General features: G+C 43.3%; 1 long non-coding RNA gene across 1 annotated transcript; it reads left to right on the top strand.

Moving 5' to 3' along the window:
- Positions 1–9,933: 9,933 nt before the first annotated feature.
- Positions 9,934–18,761, top strand: LOC139047501 (uncharacterized). The gene is made up of 3 exons (XR_011507180.1): positions 9,934–10,198; positions 11,321–11,426; positions 17,427–18,761. It is a non-coding gene; the product is annotated as an uncharacterized lncRNA (long non-coding RNA).
- Positions 18,762–23,760: the final 4,999 nt, after the last annotated feature.

Genomic DNA, 23,760 nt, shown 5'->3' with positions numbered 1-23,760 from the left:
TCATAGGCTAAGTAACGCTGCTGTGCTTTGAAAACATGTGCTTTAATTTTTGTTGAAACATGTTTAGAATAATATATCTGCATACAAGCCGTAAAAGGTTTTGATAATTGCACAGTTTACACACTTCATTTTTATTTGATACTCCTATATCCCAACTGTGTTTGTTAATCTGTTCACGTGACAGGCAATGCATTCAGGGTTGTATATTCAGTTCATTTTAAAAACGTCTCTTCAGGCGTGTGGGCACCGGCATGGGTGCTATTTCTAACATGCTTTATCAGTGCCTCAATCAGATTTCTGTATGTCATATGATGATCTCTATCTGGGTTTAAAAGATTGATACGTACATCATGCTATTTGGGCTTGTAGGCAGCACAGTGAGATCTATCTGCTGCCTGCCAGTCTGGTAAAGAGTTCTATGGGTGCAGGTAGGAATATATATCACTCTTAGAAGGACCTGTACAACCTATACATATTCCTAAGACACTATAGAAATTTCTATCAGTTTTTTTGCTAGGGTACTGATGTTAGGTTTTTAACTAGTGATGGCACTCCGGAGAGACATTAGTGGAGACATTGCCCCACTGGGCATGTGCAGCAGCTAAGCCCAGTGGGTGGGGGGAGATATGGACTTTGCGCCCACTTGCGAGAGCAAGGATGATGTGGCATTGCGGCGGCGCCCTCTCCCCTCACGCAACATTTGGTGCGCTAGAGCGACGGCAGATGTACCCTTTCACCCGCTCTGCTCCGTAGAGGCACGCTCGCAATGTGGTCACAGCCAAGGAGATTTGAGGTTCCATTTCGCTGAGACGACAGACGCTGCCTTTTTTACTCAGTGGGCCATTTGTTTAGTCTGTTTGAACAGAAACGGACCTGCCAGAGTTTGGTTGTTTCACGACAAAACACAGTCATCAACAGAAAGTTTAGTTTCCTACGTTAAGTTCTTTGCGAGATCTAAAATGAGAAAAATCAAGGGCCTAAACACTCAGCATTGTGGCATGCCAGAAGTGACAAAAGACAGATTTGTGAATTGGAGTTGTTAACATAAAAATTGTGTTTAGTCATGAAGAAAGCATTCAGTGAATTTTAGTGATTGCATGTGGATCAATATTAAGTTAGCTTATTCAGGAGAAGGAGGCAGTGGCACAAAGTAGCAGAATTTAAAACGCTAAAAGCATCCATTCAACGCAAGAACTAAGAACTAAGCAAGAACGCCCTCTCCCCTCACGCAACACCTGGTGCACTATAGCGACAGCAGGTGTACCCTTTCACCTGCTCTGTTTCGTCGAGGTGCGCTTGTGACGTGGTCGCAAATGAGATTTGAGGTGCTGTTTTGCTGAGACGACAGACGCCGGCTTTTTTGCTCAATGGGTCATTTGACGCTTTCGCATAAATAATTGCTACAGAATAATGACGAAGTGGTTATGTTGAGCTCGCGTTCACGCTTCATCTACACGGACCACCCTACTGTGTACTTTTGGTACTGGGGCTAATTCTGTACCATGCAATACACTCAGCCATGGAGTACCCACAACGATCATGCGATAGGCAAAAAACGCTGTGCTTTAAACATGCACCCACAGAGTGCCCCAATATTGCAACCAGCTGATCCGTGCATAGTGAAGCGTCCGCATGGCTGCGTTTGCCACGTGGCCGTGCCATGCGAGTGCGTGGCTGATATATCAATTGAGTAATGGAAAGACTGGTTCCAAATGCATTTACTAACCAATTTGAGTCCGTGGCACTTTTATGTGCTGCTTTGAATAACTGCGTGTGGTACCGCGGTTCCCGCAGTCGCCAAATGCATGTGGCGCGTACTTTAGCAGCAGCGCTCGGCGTGTTTCGACTAAAGCAATTTCATTTCAATTCTGCTCGCCACTCATGGCGGCTTTAGCTGCTTATAGTTATACAGTACTTTGGTTATAAAGTACAGTAAGTCTAGTTACAACATTTTATTGGGATGTGAGGTTTTATTTGTTAAATCGAGAACTTCGTCAAATTGAAACCACTTGATTAGATCACGCGCAACATGCCATAAAATTGATGCAAGAGCCAAAAATGTCGTTTTTGCCTACGTTCACACTTATTGTAGCAGTTGAGCATGTACTCTGCCTTAACAGAAGAAACGATTAAATATTCTTAAAAGCTATATGTCAGTGATACTAAAATCACCAGAACTCAATTAGACCTACTATACCCACATTTTTCTTTTTAATTATGGCAAATCGGGCAAGATATTAGTTGATTCTAGGTTTTCAGTGCTCATGAATGTGACAGTGAAAGTATTGAATGTCATGTAGTGTAATGCAATGAAAACAAGGACACAAGAAAAAGCAAAACACAGACATAATTAGGCGCTTGTGTCTGTGTTTCATTTCTTCTTGTGTTCTTGTTTTTGCTGCGCTACACTACATGCTGTTCCATGATGATCAACGAACAAGCCCACATGCCGCCCCCTTGTAGAGAACAGGAAATTTCGTTATACACTTAAACTTTGATATAACAAAGTAGGTAAAATCGGCAATTCGCTTCGTTATATAGAAATTTCCTTGTATTGAAATTCGATCTGTTATGCAAATGAGTACAGTCGCCGATCGATTTTTGTTGCATAGAAAGGGGCCATGCAATTTTCCGAATTGTTGGGCAATAAAAAAAAGCAAGTTTGAATGGGAAAACATTTTATTTTGACGAATATAGGAGTCAGCGATGAATGATACGGTTCCATGCCACGTTGATATCTTCACATCAGCGGTACGTACGAATTAAGTGACGCCATATGCTTTTGCGTGCACTCCGCCCCCAAAGCGTCGCCCGGTCGCACTGCGACGACGCTATCATGAAAAGCGCCGGCAGCTGGGAGCGAATGCTTCGTCTGCTTCTCGTTCCAACGGGTCATCAAAACTCGAGATTGCGCAACCTTCAATACTAAACGTGCGGGAAAGCAGCTTACATGATGCCACGCCGTCTTGGCATGCCCGCTCTTTCCACACGCAGCAGATTACCTCTAGAGCAGGGTGCGCGGCTGCGTATGCGCTCAGCCGCGTTTACAGCCACGCGCAGTCATGGCTGAGACGCACGCCAACTTACCCCCCCCCCCACTCCGTCCCCTCGCGCGCGCTTGATCGCGTTACCGCGAGCTCGCTTTAATTCCTTCCCCACTTTGCCATTGCTCGCGTGGGAAGGCCGCATTTACGAAGCCACCATCTTTCTTGTCTCACCCTCGCACTCTTTCACTCGCACCTAAAGCACAAGTGCGCGGGGCGCGATAGGATCTGATCGCATAATGCGGCTCCAAGCTGTTGTTCTTGTCGCGCTGCACGCAGTTTGAGAGGTGCGGTTGCAAGCAGCCGCTTGTAATTCAATCATTTGACTATCTGCGTCCGCGGAAGTTACCATTGATTGTCTTGGCACTCCTCTGCAGCAGAAGCGAAATTTCGTTATATTGAAATTGCACACAAACACACTTCTTTATATTGAGGCTCTAAATGCATGGTGTTCTATGGAGAAGAGGTTATGAAAAGTTAAATACTTCGCTATATCGAGAATTTCGTTATACTGAGGCTTAACTGCATAGAGATTTGAATTTATATACCTTGTTGTACAGCTCCTTAGGTCATGGTTTCTATGACTATGACTCATATGACTCTCTATCTGTTGCGTAGAAAATCTCTCTCGCCCCATTTCCCTACCGTTCTCCTTTAGGAGGAGGCCCCCTCTTGATGCTATCCTTGTTCCACTCTTGGCCAACATCATTTCATAATCAAGGCATGTAAGGCCACAGTTCCTTATGCGATGCAGCTCTGACATCATGCGTACCATACAGAATTGTGCGTGAGCCTGAGCCCATGCATAACCATTCTTCTGATCAAATGTTAATTTTTAGACTGACATCCTTTCCTCTTGCATGACAGTTATCTCTGCTGTATTGTTGCTGCTCTCTCATGTATGTATACCAATCAATTATCTTAGTCAATTTCTTCTTGAACATTGAGTCCAATCTTTGCCAACTTAAGTGTGTGTTGAATGTTAATTTTTTAAGACCTGTCTTCACAATCTGCCTCCACTTCATCCATTTTAGCATCCTCAATTCAGTCACTTCTCCATCCTGACTTCTAGGTGACTTTATTAAAATTGTTTGGGTTCCATACAGTATTGCTGGTCATGTATTGTCTTATAAGTTTATTAGACAGTGAAAATCTTCAACTTGACTGGAACCTGTGTAACATAAATATCATAATGCATCTTTTCAGTTTTTCCAAACTATGTCAATTCTGCTGATTCTGTGGGCTGTGCAAATTTTCCATGTTGGTGTTTTCAGTTATCATTGAACCAAGGTATCCGTCTTCTCTATGGTTTACCCTCAAGGCTTCCCTTTCATCTACTCTGAGAAATTGGCATGCGGCTACCAGATGTGGGCAGCTTGCCTCACAACACATGCACATGCTCAGGTACTTTTGCCAACCTTTGTGCTAGATGTCAATCAGCATGAGCGAAGCAGCGAGAATGGGGAATTATGAAATTAAGGCAGAGGTTCGAGCATTAAGGGAAGTCATACTTATATGGTGAGTACATGTGAAGAAAAGTATTCAGAAATGTTGGGAATTTGCAGTTTCCTGTTTATTGGTCTATTAAACTCTCCCTAGCTATTTCAGTTATTTCATCATGTGTTGCAATTTTTAGTTGCAATATGTTCTTCTTAAGTGCTGCCACACTTACTACTAGAAGTTTGAGAACTTATATTCCTTATTCACTTGGTTCATTCATACCTACAAGCAGCAGTCTTTTCACTTTACATCAGCTATTGAATGTAATGCCCAGATATGTTCTCAGTCTACTTCAGTGGGAGTCACTAACACAGTGAATGATCATGAAGCATGTGTGTTCTTAGGAAATGCCTTCATGTGATGCAGCTGTAAGTTAAGTTAAGGTAGGGGATGCTTTGGAAAGCATGTTATGTGGCTTACATGAGAATTATTTTATGCCAGAAAGCACACAAATATTTGTGTTTATTTCTGGTATTCTTCTTCCTTAATTACTTTCTTGATTCAGCGCATATATATGAAGCAAGAGATCTTGGCTTGTTCTTTCTTTAAATTAGCAAATTAAATTAATCATATAATAGCACACTTTACATAATTGAGCACATTAAAAGTCACTTGGCGAGCAAAACATGTACTTGTCTTTTTGAATATCCCAGCTTAATGTTTTAGTGTGTGCAGTTTGGACGTGATTCTTGAGATGCACTACATCTGCTTCAAGTATATGAAGTACAATTGCTTTTGCTTAAACATAATCCTAATCTTCCTTGATAGTTGTCCTTTTTTTACTAGACAATATAAGCATGGTGCTTAATTCCAAGATAAATATGCCTGCTGTAACTGTATGCATCAGTGTTTGACTATTCGTTACCTACTATTCCTATTAGAAAAATGTATTTGCCAACCTCCAATTATTTGCGTTGAAGTAGTGAAGAGTTTGACGGCAGCCTGCCTGGTTTGGTCAAAAGAGGCACGGTAAGTAGTTTAAAATTAGATGCTAACCATAAAAATGAAAAATAAGAACTGGTTTAACTGGAGCTTTGCATCTATCTTGTATGCCCGATCTTCATTTGCTCATTATTATTATTATCATTATTTGAATTCATCTAGCACTAAAGAGGTGGCAATTTATTTCGAATACTACTCTTTGCATTTTGTTTCCATTGCTGAGTTTTTTTTTAAAAGTAACTTCATGCACCACACAAGTACAACTCAAACATTTTCATTCTTTCAAGGACGTCACACCTAGTGGAAGGTATTCTGCACTAACATAATTATTTTGAGATTTCCAGTAAATACGTAGTCCTCATAAAAAGTATCTAAATAATTTTGGCCTAAAGGGTTATACATTAACCATGTAGGCTTCATCAGCTTCTGACATCACTTGGTCTTGGCAAACTTGTGAGCTGACAAGTTTGAGCATGCAGTCACTTCTCTCCATATTTGTTTCGATGAAGGCTTGCCCTTTGGTGCTACTCTGGATCCACCCCCGTTTCCTGTGATTACCACTATGGGCTTCAAGGCACACACCCTCAGGAAAACTTTTCATGCACAAACCTGGTTCTTTCACACTTTTACTAAGACAGACATTGAAAGCAAGGATGGCATAGCAGGCATGTTGATTACAGAAGTACTTTATTAAATAGCTTTGTAAGCATTCATCTTGTGGACATTTCCATATCCTCTTCTGCTGAATTAGCTGGGGGAGCATGTCTCCTTCTCGTGCATACCCCAGCCCAGCCAATCAGAACTTCAGCAGCGGATGAAATGGACATTTCCACTAGGTGGACACGGAATACATCCCCTGTGCTCTGTCCTATCTTTCCACCCTTCTCCGTGTATTTTACTCAGTAAACTACTGGTTCAGCATGTTGGCCACCTTAATCAAACTTCCAATAGCTCAGCACTTAAAAGGTATACAATACAAATAAGGCACTGTAAACCCAAGCCGTTAGGCTGGCGATTGCTGCTGTTATACACCATACAGGCAGATGCAATGGCTTCACTGTAACTTTCTAAGTTAACTTTACTGAACTTTGAATTTAGAGAAGGCAGAATATAAAAACAGACTAGCATCTTTTTTATGTGCTTCATGCCTCTGCTTTTTTGTGTTACTAAAATAAGTATGTTGAACCTAAATGAAGTAAAAGGAAAAGGAAATTGTCACACTAATTTCATTTTACTGTCTTTTTAAAGGTATAGCAAGATTTTTTAATTGCATTACAAGTTGTTACTTGTTTCGATCTTAATGTTCATTTCTCGTACTCCAATTGGACTACAACTGTTCCCTCATCCACAGCTATCAAGGCCTTATGGCAACTTTGGGAGCTCTCTGAACTGAGTAAATGCTATGCATTGCATTATTTCTTCATACATTTTCATGGCTGCCTTTAACCTTTATAGTTCCTCATTAAAGCCAGCATCTCTCTTGTGACCACATTTAAAGAGCTTGTGGTAATGTATACCTAACAAGAAAGATGGGTACTTTGTAGTGCTTGTATGCTCTAAGTAAATTGTTTTATGCAAAGATTGCTGACATAATTGTCTGACAAATACTGCATCATGTTTGCTATTTTGCCTTCTGTTTCAATTTCACTGCATCTATACATTTTACCAGTACATGAGTAGGGTTCAAGGCTGTTCTTTAAAATGCTCATGAGCACTTATCATGATCAGTTCCCCATATAAGTGGTTTTGCTGATGAGAATACAGGAATACGAGCAAAATTGACATGGAACCAACATATAGATAACGTCTGCATGACTGCCTATCAAAAGTTATATTTTCTGAGAAAAAAAAACTGGAACATGCATCACGTAATGTAAAACTTATTGCATACACCGCCTTCATTAGGACGATACTAGAACATTCAGCCGTTGTTTGGAGTCCCCATCAAGTGACGCTTTAGAGGAAGTTGGAAAGGATACGGAGTCTGGCGGCACGTTTTATTTGTTCGACATACCGAAGGAAGGAATCGGTCACGCTTATGTTACAGCGTTGCAACTTCTATCTTCTTGAGGTACGTAGGAAAAAATATAGGCTGAAGGTGCTTTATCAAATAATGCAGGATCAACTTAAGATTGATAAGCTCAAATATCTACATGCACCAGGCAAAAGATACCCGCGAACTAACCACGACTACGTCATAAAGCCGGACCATACCAACAGTGATACATATCGATACTCATTTTTCCTGGATGCGATAGAAATGTGGAACCAATTGCCAAACGCTATTGTTAGCCTAAAAGATGTCACCGACTTTGAAAATGCTGCTGAGGCATATTTATGGGAGTTTTCGATTTAGTTTTGAAGTGCCAAGTGATATGTGCAACTTGATATTCATTGTACATATATTGATAAATGTCAGAAGTGTGCTGAACAACATTCAAGTGAACATCTTATTCACTGTGAATTGACAAGTGTTAAGCAACTTTACGTACATTGACATTGTCCATATTTGATTTATGTAATTGTATTGTCCTCTCTGTTATGACCCTCTATGAGGGTTGACAGTATTAATAAATAAATAAATAGACAAGGAGGTATGTGGGTAAGAACACTTTATTTTCAGCACACATGTTTTTTTTTTTATTGAACGGCTGTTATACTGCTAAAATCTGCACTTTTAATAAAAGTACACTGCTCTGCTTCATCACTCCATGCTAAGTGCAAGTATCCTGTACCAGGAAGTCAAACCAAGACGTGGGATGTTCAGTCTGTGAAAATAAAAACGAGTTTGAAACATTAACGTGCAACAACTAAACCACACTCAAGAAAATAAACACAGCACAGGAACATATCCAATGAATCAGAATTACCTTTGAGAGCAAACATATAGTTTCCATGGCACAGTGAAGAAACCTAATTCCTCCGGCTTTTTTTGAGCGCGAGAAAATATGAAAGTGCATGCGTTCTCCCCATATTGTGTATCTGTCACCTTTCACACATAACAAAGATGGAAGAAATCAACAGTTCAGAACAAAATGGCCGTGTAAACATTAACTGGCTTACGAGGTCGACAAACCAACGATTCAAAGCACCACAGCCACGTCCGAAATAGCGCCGAAGGCCGGCCAGTACGCTTAGGCGCCTCGGCGCGCGTAATGTAATAGGAGACGGCAGGTGCACGCGTACACCATTAAGGAACACATATTATATATGTCGGTGAAAGCGGTCACTCTTCAGTTCTGACATGCTTCACCGCGTAACACTAGTCTACTGCGGCGAAGCTGACTTCAGGACGCCGATTTATTCAACTCGTCTAGCGAGGCAGGTCCGTTTATCACGCTTGGTAGCGTTTGACATTTTCTGCATTAATTTCGTTTGTTCTTTTTAATTTTTTTATCACAGTGACCCTGTATCATGCAGTAGCAGAGCTAGTGCAGCGTCGTAGCTGCGTTAGGAAAGGTAAGCGTGTATGCATGCAGCAGGCACGGCGGCATTGGCTCTTGTTTGTAAACTTCAAGAGACGCTCTTCCGCGCAGCGATGCCATTTGTATTATTACAAGAATGCAGGTTATGATTAAATGAGCCGCAGCAAAGCTGTAAAAAAGCAGTAGTAATGCTGTTCTAAGATCCTCTCGCTCGAGCGAGATGGTCTTAGAAAAAAAGCGCGATGTAACGCGATCTGACGGAACAGCTCGTCATGCCAGTGTTTTCTTACGTCCTCGTTCTTACGCGCACCCTCCCCTGAATCAGACTACTGAATGGTTCTGTGCACGCACTGACGACCCTGATGGAGGCAATACCACTCACATGAGCAGCTCCATATAAGATGTCACGGCCCATTCCACATGCCGGCGGCAATTTGACGCGGCTATGAGGCAAAATATGCGCACAAGGTACCTAATGGTAACGCATCAAACAGCTCACAGTCCCAATCCTTTATTACACGCATATAGCGTGGAAAGATGAATTACTCACGCTCTCCGCTTCGCAGCGCAGCCGGCTCCGTAAGACAGACGCCATGAAAATGAGCGGATGTGACATCACGGGTTATAGCGGACGTGACGTCATGGGTGAACGTAGACATTTCGGGCACCTTTCGTCTGCTGTGCCCCGGGCACAGCAGACACTGTCTTTCTTAAACTGCGTATAAAAAAGTGCATATTTATACAAAGTTAACACTTTTGTACCCAAGGAATTTGTTAAAGTGTCCCTACCGATTGTTGTGAGGAAAAAAACACGTAATTTTCTCATTTACGACACATTTTTCTAAAAACCGCAGAGTGGCGCCACTGCAGTATTTGTTTGGTCGACATACCACGTTGGCTGTCAGAAATGCACACTGCAGTAAGGCGGTATTTGAGTTATATTTTAGAAGTGCCTAGACAAAATGTGCTCCTTGTCGTGTGCAGTAACCATCGCAAACCCTCCGGACTCGTGTAAGGCCGTTAGTTCGCCGTGTGCTTCGTGCGATCTACCAGTGTCGACAGTGAGTGTCTTACTACAGCGCCCGTCCGAGAGCTGCCTTTGTTCTGCCCACGCTCCCGTGAAAAGTCTGGTACTGGAGCTTCGAATCGTAGTGTATGGAAGGCTGTTGAAGGTTGTGCTTTTGTGGAGCTGGAGTTCATCGGAAGTTCTACAGTGCTTGCGCCAGAAAGACGTCGGTGCCTCGGTACCTTTGAGACGAAGGAGCGTTGGCCAAGTCTTTTTGAAAGGTAAGCAAGTTTGGCCCTTGCGCGCATTCTTGAACTTATGATCTACGTAATGAACGTTGTGTACTAGCTAGAGCAAAGCGCTTTCTGATCGTAGGTTGGCCGTCTTGCTGTGCACATTTAGCAAGCAATTTCACGAAGGCTTCCTCTGATATTACAGCGTACTTGCATTCTGCTGTAAAATATATGCTACCCGCCTTGATTGCTATGCCTGAATGGGCACACAATTATGAAAACACTGAAAGTTGCTGTTCGTTCGGTAGTTTTCTGGCAAGAAGTTATTCGTTATATATGCATTCCCGCAAGTACAGTACATGTGTAATGTATCCGTGGATGTATCATGGGCTTCGCGCGTTGGCACACGATTCCTATGTTTGACGCTTAAGCGGATAGAAGCTTGTATGAAGATTTTTGTATGTATACAGTTTGGTTTGGAGGACCACGTCGCGAGAACCTGTGTATTGTTTATGTTATTGAGTGTCTTCGCGTATTTGTCTTCTATGTTGCAAAACCGACATACGCCGATATTACAGTAACGAAGTTTATTTTTAATCGAGACATTTCAGACACCGGCCTTTAAGAAAGACATAGACCAACCAATTCTTACGAACGGGATGCCAGCTCTTGCAATCGTAGGTTATACGGGAGTGCGTAATAAAGTAAGGACTGCGATTTTGTAGCGATACTTACCCCTCGATCCTATACCACTCTTGTCGCCCACCGCAAACGACCGGCTGTTCCAGTACGTAGCACGACCCGGGGCGGCGGTCAGACCACTAACGAAAAGGAATAGCATCGCTACAAAATCGCGATCTAGCTTTCAGAATGCTTTTCATGTGCTCAATATTTTTGTTTAATCCAATGCGCCACGTTTTACTGCATATATGAGTTTTGTTTTTGATTGTCCTGGTAGCCTGTTGTTGCTGATTTCGTTCCTTCCTGAAACTTCACTTGTTACAAAATATCAGTGTAACCTCCTTAGATATAACAAAGAGACATTTGTGCAACCAGGCGCAAATTCATGCAGCTGGCTGTGTGAGACTCTTTGCAATTCCACATGACACTGGTAAATCACAAATTCCCAGGTTCACAGCACAATAAATTAAACGTTTCTTACTTTTGAAGGCTATGCGGATTCTGGAGGCATCCCTACATCGAGCAGGAACCTGCTGCACTGCTGGAAGCTGGACAGCACGACAATAAAGCACGTGATCTGTGTGCTTTCTCAAAGGTGCGTACAAAACTGGCGCTGCCTTTCGAGTTGTAGGATACATTTGTGTTATATGCAATCATTTTACTGTATTGCCATTTTCAGGATTTCTAGTGGCTGATCACGAATTTTATGTTTTGGTGGAGTGCCCTCAGTTTAATGAATTTACCTAAAGTAGCCTCCTCTGAGTTAAATATAATTGGGCGCTTGAGTAATTATGCCTTATATACTCCATATAGACTATATTAATCTAGCCAAAATGCCTTTTTAAGAACCATGAATTCAGATTTCGTGCCTTGAATAAGGTGCTCTAGAGTGTCTAGAAAAATGCGTTGTACCACCTAAAGACATGGTTTACGCAAAAGTGCCTTAAGCAATGCTTTCGCACAAAAGTTGTATCATCAAGAGTTTCAGAGAAGCCTGTGTGGTCGGTATGAAACATGACAAAGACAGACATAGACCAACCAAATACAACAATAAAAGCAATACATTTTGGCTTCCATATGGAAGCCTTGTTCACAATAAGACTAAAAAAAGTGGAAGTGCATATTTAATTATGTAAGTTTTAGCATAAGATGGGCATGGGTTCCTTGGTTTCAGATAAACGTGTGTCCTGTTGATTGCATCTCCAGGGAATCCGGGTACAGGCATGGCTTCCAATTTCTTTCCTGGCCGATTATGCTAGACACTATCCAGTCACTATTGTGTTTAGTCATTGCTGCATGCTCCACTCCAAGCATTTGATGCCACTCTTTTCTCATCCACATCGTTCTGATGTTGGCGTAGCCATTGCTTAAAGTTGCCCATTGCTCTAATGTAGATAGTATTCATATACACATGTTATGTTTCAAAGGTCAGAATTCATGTCAGTAAAATTTTTAATACGGTTTGTTACTGGGATGGCTACCTCGTTGGTTTAACATGGCTTGTCACTGGGATTGCTCTCTTGTTTGTTTAGCTTCTTGTCGGGTTCTTATGGATTTGATTTTGTGCACAATGAGATGTTACACACACGCCTTGCATACACATAAAAAAAAGCTTTACAGCAGAGATAACATATATGCATGGGCATATATATGTGTCAATAAAATACTCGAGCCTCATTTCTGCCGACAGGAAAAGAAGTTATTTCTCCTCGAGGCCATGACTGCTTGCAATAATGAACCTTCAAGAAACGGTTTTCTTTATTCCGTATTTTTGATATCTAAATGCTTATGTGGCATGTACAAACTGCTTGCATCAATTTCTCATTGGGATGAGGGACCTAAATTTTAAATTTGAGTAATAATTGCAATAAATAACTCATTTCACCTGTCTTCTTATGACTCTAAAATTCTATGCTTCTACCTTGCCAAACCTTTTATGAAATTAGTTTGATGAGGCCCAATATACAGGGCTTTCTAAATTGAAGGTACCAGTACCTATTAAAAACTGTGCTAAGAAAATGCTGCTTGTGTATGTGGTTTATTCATTTCTCAGACAAAAGCTTTACACCCAAGTGCAGTCAGTAAATCGAAAACAAGTGCGTCTTGTTCAATAGTTCTCGAGCACTTGTGCGTCACTATAGTCGGATACAAATTTAGAAAACAGGGGAGGCCCCGCCCAGATTAATGAAGCGCGACGTCCGATTGCCTCCGCGACTAAAATAATCCCGCTCAAAAAATCGTGCTTAGGAAACGCGCAATTCTCAGTATAAATAAAGACTTTGATGACTGGTTTAGTAGAGCTCTCATGTGCTACAGCACATGCCAGATCGTGACAGAAAAATAACCCCATGCCTTCCACAACGCTGCCCGTCGTCTGCTCTTTAGCTTCATTGCAAGTGGCAAAAGTAGAAAGAGCAACTCTGCATGGCATTTGTGCTTGTTTACATGTACACGGCCCATTTACTACTCCTCTTCCGAGCTTCAAATGAATCAGTTGCTACTGAACCAGTACTTATATAAAACAATGCATTTATCGCAACCATTACAAACCCAAGATGCTCGGTGTCAGCGAAAGCACCGTGTTAAAGGTGAGGAGGGAGGTCACAGCTTCGCATATTTCAGGTGGCAAACTATCGACGCCCTCGCGAAAACGCCCACAAAATGTGGAGAAAAGAAGCAGCAGCACGAAGAAGGACACATGTGCGCTGAGGTCGTGTGCACGATTTCTTTCACCACAACGAGATACCGACGATCGAGATCTCACTAACGAGTTCTCGAAGCGTATATTGTGTTATGTTTGTGCCCTGGGATTTGCCTGACGGAAGGCCAGTGCTATGGTTTGTCGACTGTGGAGGCAGCATTCATCCCCGCATGGTGCCTGCCTGCTTCGGACACGACTACGTGCACGGCGTCCACGACAGAAGCAGCCACCGGATCACGGACTGCTATTCGGTCCCTCCCCGTCCCGCCAGCAATGCAACCCCCCCCCCCCCCCTTGTCCGGCGGCGCCCACACCACAAACGACTCCTGCTGTGTTTGGGACAGTTTCCAAAGGAGGGCTTTGTTTCGACCCGGTGCCTTGCAGTTGGTTCCCTTTGTCCTATGCGGGCCATAAAACTTGCCCGGCGCACCATTCTGACCGACCGCCAAATCGTCCTGACGCCGCAGCGCAGTTCAAGGAAGCGCCGGCCACTGAGAGCGGCGTTAGGACCCTGGAGGCTGCCCGGACCCTTTCTCTCACGACCTTGTTTCGTCCTTGGGGACTGTCTGAGGGATCTTTGGACGGAGGGGTGTTATTTAAGCAGCTTGCAGCTGCTCTGTTGGTCTCTGTCCTGATAACGACGACAACATGTAAACATTGTATAAAGAATTATTCGCAGAGAAAACTCTCCTCGTTTCTGACTCTGCGTGAAGCGAGGTCCAGATCTCCTGCCAGCCACACATACCTCGGCAAGCGCAACAATGGATCTCCCATCACTGAAGCGGTGTACTGTGTGTCAAGCACAGCAGCCAAGCATTCTCCCGTGACCTCTCAAATAAATAAGCGGTTCATTTGATGACATATTCCTTCTAATGGAAGCCCAATTCTGAAAAAGCAACGTCCTGCACAGATCATGCTCAATATAAGCGTTGGCATGGAAACGTGCCGAAATGCCGGAAAATCTGAATGCAAATGCAGTTATTAACTCTGAATAACTATGTGGGGCCCGAAACGCTCATTCGGGCAGCCACTGTCCAGCTTCACACGAAAAAGCAGTAGTCAACGTGAATGAAATTGACAGCCACTCTTAGCAGCCTGCACGCCAAAGCACATTGTGCTTTGTGTGCAGTTGTGCTGCCCCTACTGTTTTTTCCAGCCCGTTGAGATGAATAATGCCAATGTCAGAAGGCCCAAAATACTCTATTGGGCAGCCACTTATGAGCATGACGGGCCCTGTGATGAAATAACAGTCATCAGGGCACGCTTCAAAGGCACCTTTAGCAGTCTGCACGTCAAAGCCCAGTCAAGCCGTCACCACTGTTGGTGAAACGGCAGCAATCAATGCGAGAATGACAGCCACTGTTGGCAGCTTGCATGCAAACACACATTCATGTGGTGGCATTGTTTATTTTGGTTACCTGGCCTAGGCAAGTAATGCGAATAAGAGAACAATTATCAAACATCTTTAGCTTAGTTAGGCCCAATATACTCAGTCGGGTAGCTATTAATAGCAGTAGTCGAGGGCACGCTTGAAAGGCACCATTAGCAGTCGGCACATCAAAGCGCAGTCAAGCCGTCGCCACTGTTGGTGAAATGGCAGCAATCAATGTGAGAATTACAGCCACTGTTGGCAGCTTGCATGCAAACACTAATTCATGTGGTGGCATTGTTTATTTTGGTTACCTGGCCCAGGCAAGCAATGCGAATAAGAGAACTATTATCAAACATCATTAGCTTAGTTAGGCCCAATATACCCAGGCGGGTAGCTATTAATAGCAGCAGTCAAGGGCACGCTTGAAAGGCACCATTAACAGTCTGCACGTCAAATCACAGTCATACCGCAGCCATTGTTGTATTTGTTTATCTGACCGGGCAAGTAATGTAAGCACATGTAAGCCAATGTAAGCACAATTATTCACCCTGAATAGCTCTGCTAGCATTGTGCTAAAAATTGCTGAGTGAAGTTGAATGTGTTTTATTGAGGCAATTATTTAATTTACAAGCCATCGGCATGTCGATCAACGGCCAGGTTCAGACAATGTCATTTGTGAAGTAATAAATGGTGAAAGTTGCAAAAGCTCTCAGTGCACTACTTTGCTGGGCTCCATTCATTGAAAAATGTCTTTGCAACGGCGAATGCGTCAGACAGAAATCACACCCCACTGCACATTGTTATTCGTGCTGAAAATTTTCGCCGTCATATGTGATAGGCAGCGGAACCGTTTGTTTACTAATACTGAATGCATGAAAAATGCAACAGCATAGCAAGGTGTTTCACAATATGCAGCCTTTCATGTGCACTTCTGGCTAGCTGCCACATGCACTGACGCATAAACATGAACAGAGGTAAGAGGCAAAGTTACTGTGCAACCCACATGACGCTTTTAAAAAAATGTATCTCAAAACCTTTCTGTTTTGATAGGCGATCAAAATTTGTTTTGAGCAAGTTGGTTAATCACATTGCAGCAACAACACAAGAAACAAGGACAGAAAACGCAGCGAGTAGGCAGATTGAGAAGACGAGGTAGACCAGTGAGAAAGGTTTTAATGAGATGGAAGAGACCAGTCCTGCAGTGTACAGGAGTTAGTGCTTTGAATGAGATTGGCTAATTAAAATGTGTAAGGACTTTGCTGAAAGAAAACTATCAAAAACAAATGCTAATATAAAATGAAAGGACAAATATGAGTAAGTGCAAACACGCATGGAAGCAGGAACGCTGGCAACACAACTTATGCGTGACTGTGCCACAGCACGCATTCTACAGCTTGCATGCGCGGTGAGCACTGGTGGAAAGAAATCAATCGACGGTGCTATACACAACGCTCGAACACCGCCGTTAGACGCTCGGCTATCTCACTGTTGACAACGATCACTCACGCTAAGTTGACGGCGACAAATCTTTGCATTGGAGGCTTCTTTGTCAAATATTTTCTGTTGAGACGCTCGTAGGTTTGTTTCATGCGCGCACGCTTTACTAATTTCTCCTCAGAATGGTTTTGCTCCATCACTTTACCCCGTCCGACGAAAAAATGCAGCGACACGGTACACGAACTCACCCGCCGCTGACAGCAGGCACCAGACTTTGGCAAACTTTATTGTCCTAACTTCACTCAGGAGCGAAATAAAAAAGACATGAAACAAACAGGCAGGATGTGTGTTTGCAGCAGTCACCGAGGCATCCTGTTTTCAGGCAAAGCGTAGCGCAGCATCAGCGATGCTCGCTGCAATGTTTCTTCGCCGGATCACGGCTTAGAATAAACGCACGCGGCACAGATGCCGCATTGTAAGCTTGCAGTAATATTTCCGGCATGATAGACAATGACAAACAGTTTGGGAATTCACTGTGACGAGGCATTGACACGCACAGCTGACGCGACTTGGCCCAGTTCGAAGCCCGGGCGGCCATCTTCGACGGCGGGCCACCGGCCGTCCGGCGCATGACGTCAGTCCAGAGTGCGCACCCATTAGTGGATGCTCGTGTGCATCCGCCTCGGAGGAGTAAACGCCCCTGTTTTTCTAAAGTTGTATCCGACTATAATCGAGCACATCTTGACCCTTGGCCTAATACTAAATCGGGCTTGAAGCTTTCAGTGTGTGCTAATCGCTAGAACAGCACCAGATTTCATTCTGTGCCAAGGGGTGGAACGCATTTGCTTAGAGATAGGCAGATGAATGTCTTTCTTTTGCATTGAAGTTCTCAATACTTTCTAGTCTTAGGTGAAAGTACACAGCTCAGCACAACGCATGTATGGTATACGTAAGGGTACTTTGTTCTTTAAACCGTATCAACAAGAAGCAGCTACTTCCGTTTTTGCAAACCTTACCTTATTTCCTAACCTTTCCTTGATCAAAAGTGTAGAAAATTAATCTGTGCTTGTTCTGTTGTTTCACAGGTAGACATCGGCGACGGTGTATATGGTGAAAAGGGCCTGCTGAAGAGGCTGCGCCTGGATGCTAACAACTCGGGCTTTCAGTTTGCGGGGGGCCTCCTTAAGGCTCCTTTTACAAAAGAAGAGGTTGAAGGGAGGCGCTACACATGGATGCGCAGCGATTGTTTGTGAGAGCGTCACTGGCCTGCCTTTTCGCTTTGTTCTGGGTTTTCCACGTTATCTACTCGAAAAAGGCCCACAGGATTTTGACATTTATTGAGCACTGCTTTCTGGATTTTTGCTACACAAAGCCGCAGGTGAAAGCATTGGATTTAGTCAATTTTTTTAAAAAAATTTTCAGATGCATATCCTCAAGAAAGTTTCTGTCAAAATTATTTTGCCTAACAAAAGCACTCGTGGGTTCTGTGGCTGAACAGGTTGCCCAAGCCATGTAGCACAGTGCTTGCTTTAAAGGGACACGAAAAAGAAAATTTATTTGAGCTTTATTAAATCATTCTTCTACAACACCGAAAAAACAACTCCCACCATGAGAATTGGCTTGATAAGCCAGATAACTTGCAAAAACGAAAACTGGTGTCGCCACCACCACCTTATAGTTCCTGCACCAGCTCGCTGTGATATGGAATTTGACGGTGTCTGTTCGGGTCTAGCTAATGTTCTACTGGCCAATATTGATGAATTCTGTTGTAAAGGTGTCAAAGAATATACTTAGTTGAAGTATGACTCCACACTGATGTGCGGGCACTGCATAAAACTTGAAAAATGAAAGTTAAATCTTCATTTTCTCTTCTAATAATCCTCTTATTGCCACAATGTTCATGAATACAGTTCTGAAAGATTGTTTTATCAGTATAAAATGATTTACTGTTTCACTTTAGTATTTCTGTAATGGACCTTCAGCAACAAAATGTGTGTTAGTATTCCACAGGTATTCTCAGCGGGGGCAAAAGCACCAGCAGCATGCTCAATGATTCTGTACCAACTGATAACTTGAAGGATGTCCTGTGTCACTAGGGTTAGGCCAACGTGGCTCTGTGCTAATCACAAGTGTATTATGCAAAACTTAATGGCCCAGAAATTGGTAATTCAGGAGGGAGTTGAATTAGCAATTTTTTTTTCTTTATCATGGACTTCTCACATTACACTTTGTCACAACGCATTCACTTTAAAGTAACTGGAGAATAAGGTGGTTTGGTATTCAGACATGCCTTCTCTGTGTAAACAGTGTTAGATGAGCAATACAAAGATACACCATAGATGCTGACTGGCAACATGAAGGGGTTTGAGGGCAGCTACAAATATACATCCTTGTAGTCGTACCTATAGCACCATGTTCAATTTGTCACACAAGCATATGTCATCCATGACAACTGCATGCCTAGAAACGGACAAGGGCAACACGCTCAATTCCCTTTTAGTCTATCTAAGAAGCACTACAATTTTTAGGCAACGAAATTGAAATCTGGCTTGTACCCATAAGTACAGTCGCCGACCGTTTATTCGGACCTCACGGGGACTGCGGAAATGTCCGAATAAACAGGTGTCCGAAAAAGCAGATTAAGGGAAAAAAATGAAATCCTTTATTTCCACGCACTTATTCGGGCTCGGCAGTAGGCTTGAAGAAATCGTGAATGCGCCGTTGCACGCTGTTCCGTTTACGCGCAGTCAGACAAGCCTGAATCTCGGAGAGGGTCGTACGGTCACTATAGGCGGCTGAAAGCACAGTCACTGCTTGTACACGCTCCGCAGGCGACGGCAGCGTAGCACATGGTGCGTCAACTTCCGACTCGGTCATCGTCCGGCGGTGCAGCAGAAACCTGACGAATGATATAGCCGTCGTCGAGTTCTGCGCATGTCAGTACAGCAGTGTCGGCACCTGTGAAACTGTCAATGAGACGGTGTCCGGAATCGCAATGCAACCACTGCGCAAGTCTCGGCAGAACATTTTCCGCGTCGGTAGGGAGCACATCGGAAGGCAACAAATCTTTTAGGCCTCCCGGCACCCGCTTGCCGGCATTCCGCAGCGCAGTCTGCGCGGGCACTATCAGCGCCATTGGAGACTTGACGCGATGTTTCCGTATGCCGCGTTAATCACCGAAACCTCGACACAGCACGCAAAGCAAACACCACCGCGCCGACACCAGTCACACAAACGAAAAAACGTGGCCTGCTCGCAGCGTCGCGCGCGAAGAAACAAACAGCTGCTGGATTGTCTTGACATGGCTTACTAAGCTGAAACCGGAACTGCTGCAGAGCCACTCTATCGAACTAGGCAGAAACGATGATGATGAGCGGGAATTTCCAGTAGCGCCACTTCGTGGGGCACCAAGGAAGCTACGTTCAAAACAAAAATGGCGTTCAGCCAGTCGAACCATGTACTGGGTTGAGTCGGTGCATGGTGCTCTCGACCGAGTTGGGTCAAAGAGTGTCCGAAAAATCAGACGAGAGGTTGCGAGGTGTCCGAACTTTCGGCAGTTGTTATACATTATGGTCTATGGGGAGAATGGCGGTGCCGCGAAGCTGACCGAATAATCGGGCATGTCCGAATTTTTGGAGTCCGGAAAATCGGTCGGCGACTGTACTGCAATACAGTTGTGCAACGTGTTCCTCTTGTGTGGAAAACGGGCTGCATATGTTTTCTTTGAGCACAAGGGGGAGTGGTATCAGTTAGAGCCCCTCCATCCACGTGCCACTGCCGCTTTCTTAAGTAGCGACAACCTTTGTTGTGCGCCGCCTTTTCCCCTCACACCAAATCCGGTTCCAGCATTTCCAGTTTAAAAGTTTCCGGTTCCGGCGTTACCGCTTCCTGAAGTTGTGCTGCGGGAATTTCCGCTTTGACTGCCGATGGTGAGACGCCCACGCGTGCTTAGCAGAGCTGTGGGAGTCACCATGAGAAGAATGCAAAGGCGACAAGCTGTTGTATTCCGCTGAAGTAGTAATTCGTGGTCGCTGTTTTCTAAATGCACGAAAAACGGCAGTGGTCTCCAAGCGCCCAGGCACTACATTCCACTGTACGTTGTCTCTCGTGGCACAACCCGTCGCAGGTTGACACGAAACAGCGAACACGATCAGATCGCTGATTGCAATAGGCGGTGGTACTTGGATGGAATCGCATTCACAGTTTAAACCACAGCTGGTGCAATTAAAGCCTCTCCATCGACGCGAAAGTAAACAACGTTAAGAAAAACATAGCGTTACTTCCACTCGGAACAGGAAGCTGCAGCTACGGAAATTCCGCTTGACACCGGAAGCTAAGGGGGTGAGTGGCAGAGGAGCGTGGAGGAAGAGGGTAGGTTGGCGGTACTTAACCTGGTCAGCGGAAACGTGTATGGAGGGGCTTTAGTATCAGTTAATGGCTGTTTTCACATATATGTTTTGTCGTGTGTATTAGCAATCACCATTTTCCTTATCTGAGTGAGGTCATTTTTTATAAAGTTTGAAAGTTTATAGAACATGTTGCTCATGGTTGTTGCAGTTTTCTTCCTAACTATCCATTCATTGCACTGTGCACCCATGTCTTGGGCAACTAGCTGTTTGAAGGTCAGTATGCTATCGATGGGTCTAATGGTAATCTCTAGTGCCCTCTCATTTGCTTGTTGCAATACTGAAGAGTTTTGTATATTGTGTCACTTGTTTATTTTCACTGTACTTTAGTTTCACTACATCTTGAATGTGTTGTGATAGTTTTTCTTTTGCAATGAAAGATATGGTGGACAGTTGCCAACACTAATGTGATAGTATGAATGCTTGCTGTATTTATCACAATTGTTTCATTTCGCTGGGGCACTAATGGTCATTAGCAGCAGATGCTAGCTGCCCTTAAGTGCAATGTTTTTATGTTGCATAGTATTGTTCATGATCCATTGAATGCACTGCACGCGCATGTTGTGGACAACTGCCTGTTCGAAGAAATTGTCTGCATATTCAGTGGGTCTAATGTGAACATCTCTACTACTGACTTAGCTTCACTACATCTTGAATGTGTTGTGATAGTTTTTATTTTGCCGTGACAGATGTGGTGGGCAGTTGCCGGCACTAATGTGATAGTACGAATGCTTGCTGTATTTACCACATGGTTGTTTCATTTCGTCTGAGGCACTAGTGGCCGTTAGCAGCAGATGTCATTTGGCCTTATGTACAATATTTTTATGTTGCATAGTTTTGTCCATAATCATCCATTGAATGCACTGCAGACCCATGTTCTGGACAACTGCCTGTTTGAAGGAATGATCTGCATATTCAGTGTGTCTAATGTCAACATCTCTAGTACTGCCTGTGTATTTGTGAGTTAGATTTTGTATTGTGTGTCATTTTGTTTTCACTGTGCTTTAGTTTCACTACATCGTGAATGCGTTGATAGTTGTTTTTTTTGCAGTGAGAGATATGGTGGGCAGTGGCCGGCACTAATGTGATAGTACGAATGCTTGCTGTATTTACCACATGGTTGTTTCATTTTGTCTGGCGCAGTAATGGCCATTAGCAGCAGATGCCATTTGGCCTTAAGTGCAATATTTTTATGTTGCATAGTTATGTTCATACTAATCCATTGAATGCACTGCACACCCATGTTCTGGACAACTGCCTGTTTGAAGGAATGACCTGCATATTCAGTGAGTTTTATGTGAACGTCTCTAGTACTGACTGTATATTTATCAGTTAGATTTTATATTGTATGTTGCTTGTTTTCACTGTACTTTAGTGGGATTGCACATTGAATGTGTTGTGATGTATTTTATTTTGCTATGAGAGATCTAATGGGCAGTTACCAGCCCCCAGTCTGTGTGTTAGTACAAATATTTATTATGCTTATCACAGTATCTTATAAGGTTATAGTTTTGTGATGATTAACTCATGCCTGACTTTTTTATGAGAAACATGTCAGAACTAATAAACAATCCCTCATGCTTGGGATCCATGAAATCGTCTTTGTAATCTTTCAATTGTCTTCGAAATATTTCCACATCAGGCCCAAGAAACTCCAGAACGGGCTTGAAAAATTACTCTCGGAAAGAACCGAGAAAACCTGATGAACGAGGTAAAAAAATACTCCGAGATCAGCTCCAACAAACCACAGAATGGGCTTGAAAAATTACTCTCAGGTAGAGCTACGAAACCTTGATAACGAGGTAAGAAAATACCCCGACATCAGTACCAACAAACTCGAGAATAGGCCTAAAAATAACTCCCAGGAATAGCCTAGAAAACTGGATGAATGAGGTAAAAAAATACTCCCACATCAGAACCAAGAAACTCGCGAATGGGCTTGAAAAATAACTCTCAGGAATAGCCTCTAGAACTTCGTGATGGCAGTAAAAATATAGTCCCACTATCGTCCCTAAAAACCATCCCACAGATTAAAAAATTACTCTCGTTTCTACATACAAAAACCTTGGTCAGCATGGTAGTAAATTTTTACCTCGACTGGTACGTAGTAAAAAAAACCCAGAAACGGGAATGCGATACAGGACGAGCGGTTTACTCCCGTTTCGCGTTATTTTTGTTTAGTGTGTACTTAAGAGGAAAAAACGAAATCAGGAAAGAAACCATTTATGATAACTCAAAGGGAAGCTCATTACTTTTCGAAGCGAGATCAGGATGTCTTAGAACACGCACCCATAAAGCGAGATATAAGAAGGAAGAAGCATGTGCTTGCTGGGGTAAAGCTAGGGAAACTACGGAGCATGTTTTATTAGAATGTGAAGACGTCTACCCGGCGGTCGATTTAGGCACCACTGGCCTCCTTGAAGCCCTTGGGTTCAGAGGGAGCAGTGGTAAAGCAAACATGTCCGCAATAGACATGAGTAAGAGGCGGCTGGAGGATTGGTGGAAGAAAAGTAGGGAAACGACAAAAGACGGAGACGTACAAAAGCACAGTTCGCAATAGGGGATCAGAAAATTTGGGCGTGGTAGTTCATAGTGTTTTTTTGTGTCTTTTTCATTGTTTAACCTAGGTAGAATATTAGGCAGTATAGTAGCAAGAGCTTGGTGGCGCAACCCACCGCCCCCTTACAAAGGGGACGCTCATAACATCCATCCGTCCATCAGATACTTAAACAGCGGTAAGCATTTTGGATGCTTGATGAATGTTTGCGAACTTGAATTATACTCAGAACGAATCCTGACTTCCGTTATAAATAAACGGTATTAAACAGTATAGTAAACGGTATTGTAAACAACAACAACAACAAGAACAACAACAACAACAACAACAACAACAACAACAACAACAACAACAACAACAACAACAACAAACAGTAATAATAATTTCTTGGGGAACAGAATATATATACACAGAAAGAAAAATAATGCGGATTAACGCAGAAGCTGAAATATATCT

Source organism: Dermacentor albipictus, chromosome 7 (genome assembly GCF_038994185.2).
Source record: "Dermacentor albipictus isolate Rhodes 1998 colony chromosome 7, USDA_Dalb.pri_finalv2, whole genome shotgun sequence".
NCBI classification, from domain to species: domain Eukaryota; kingdom Metazoa; phylum Arthropoda; class Arachnida; order Ixodida; family Ixodidae; genus Dermacentor; species Dermacentor albipictus.
This window is presented reverse-complemented; position numbering and strand designations above follow the sequence as displayed.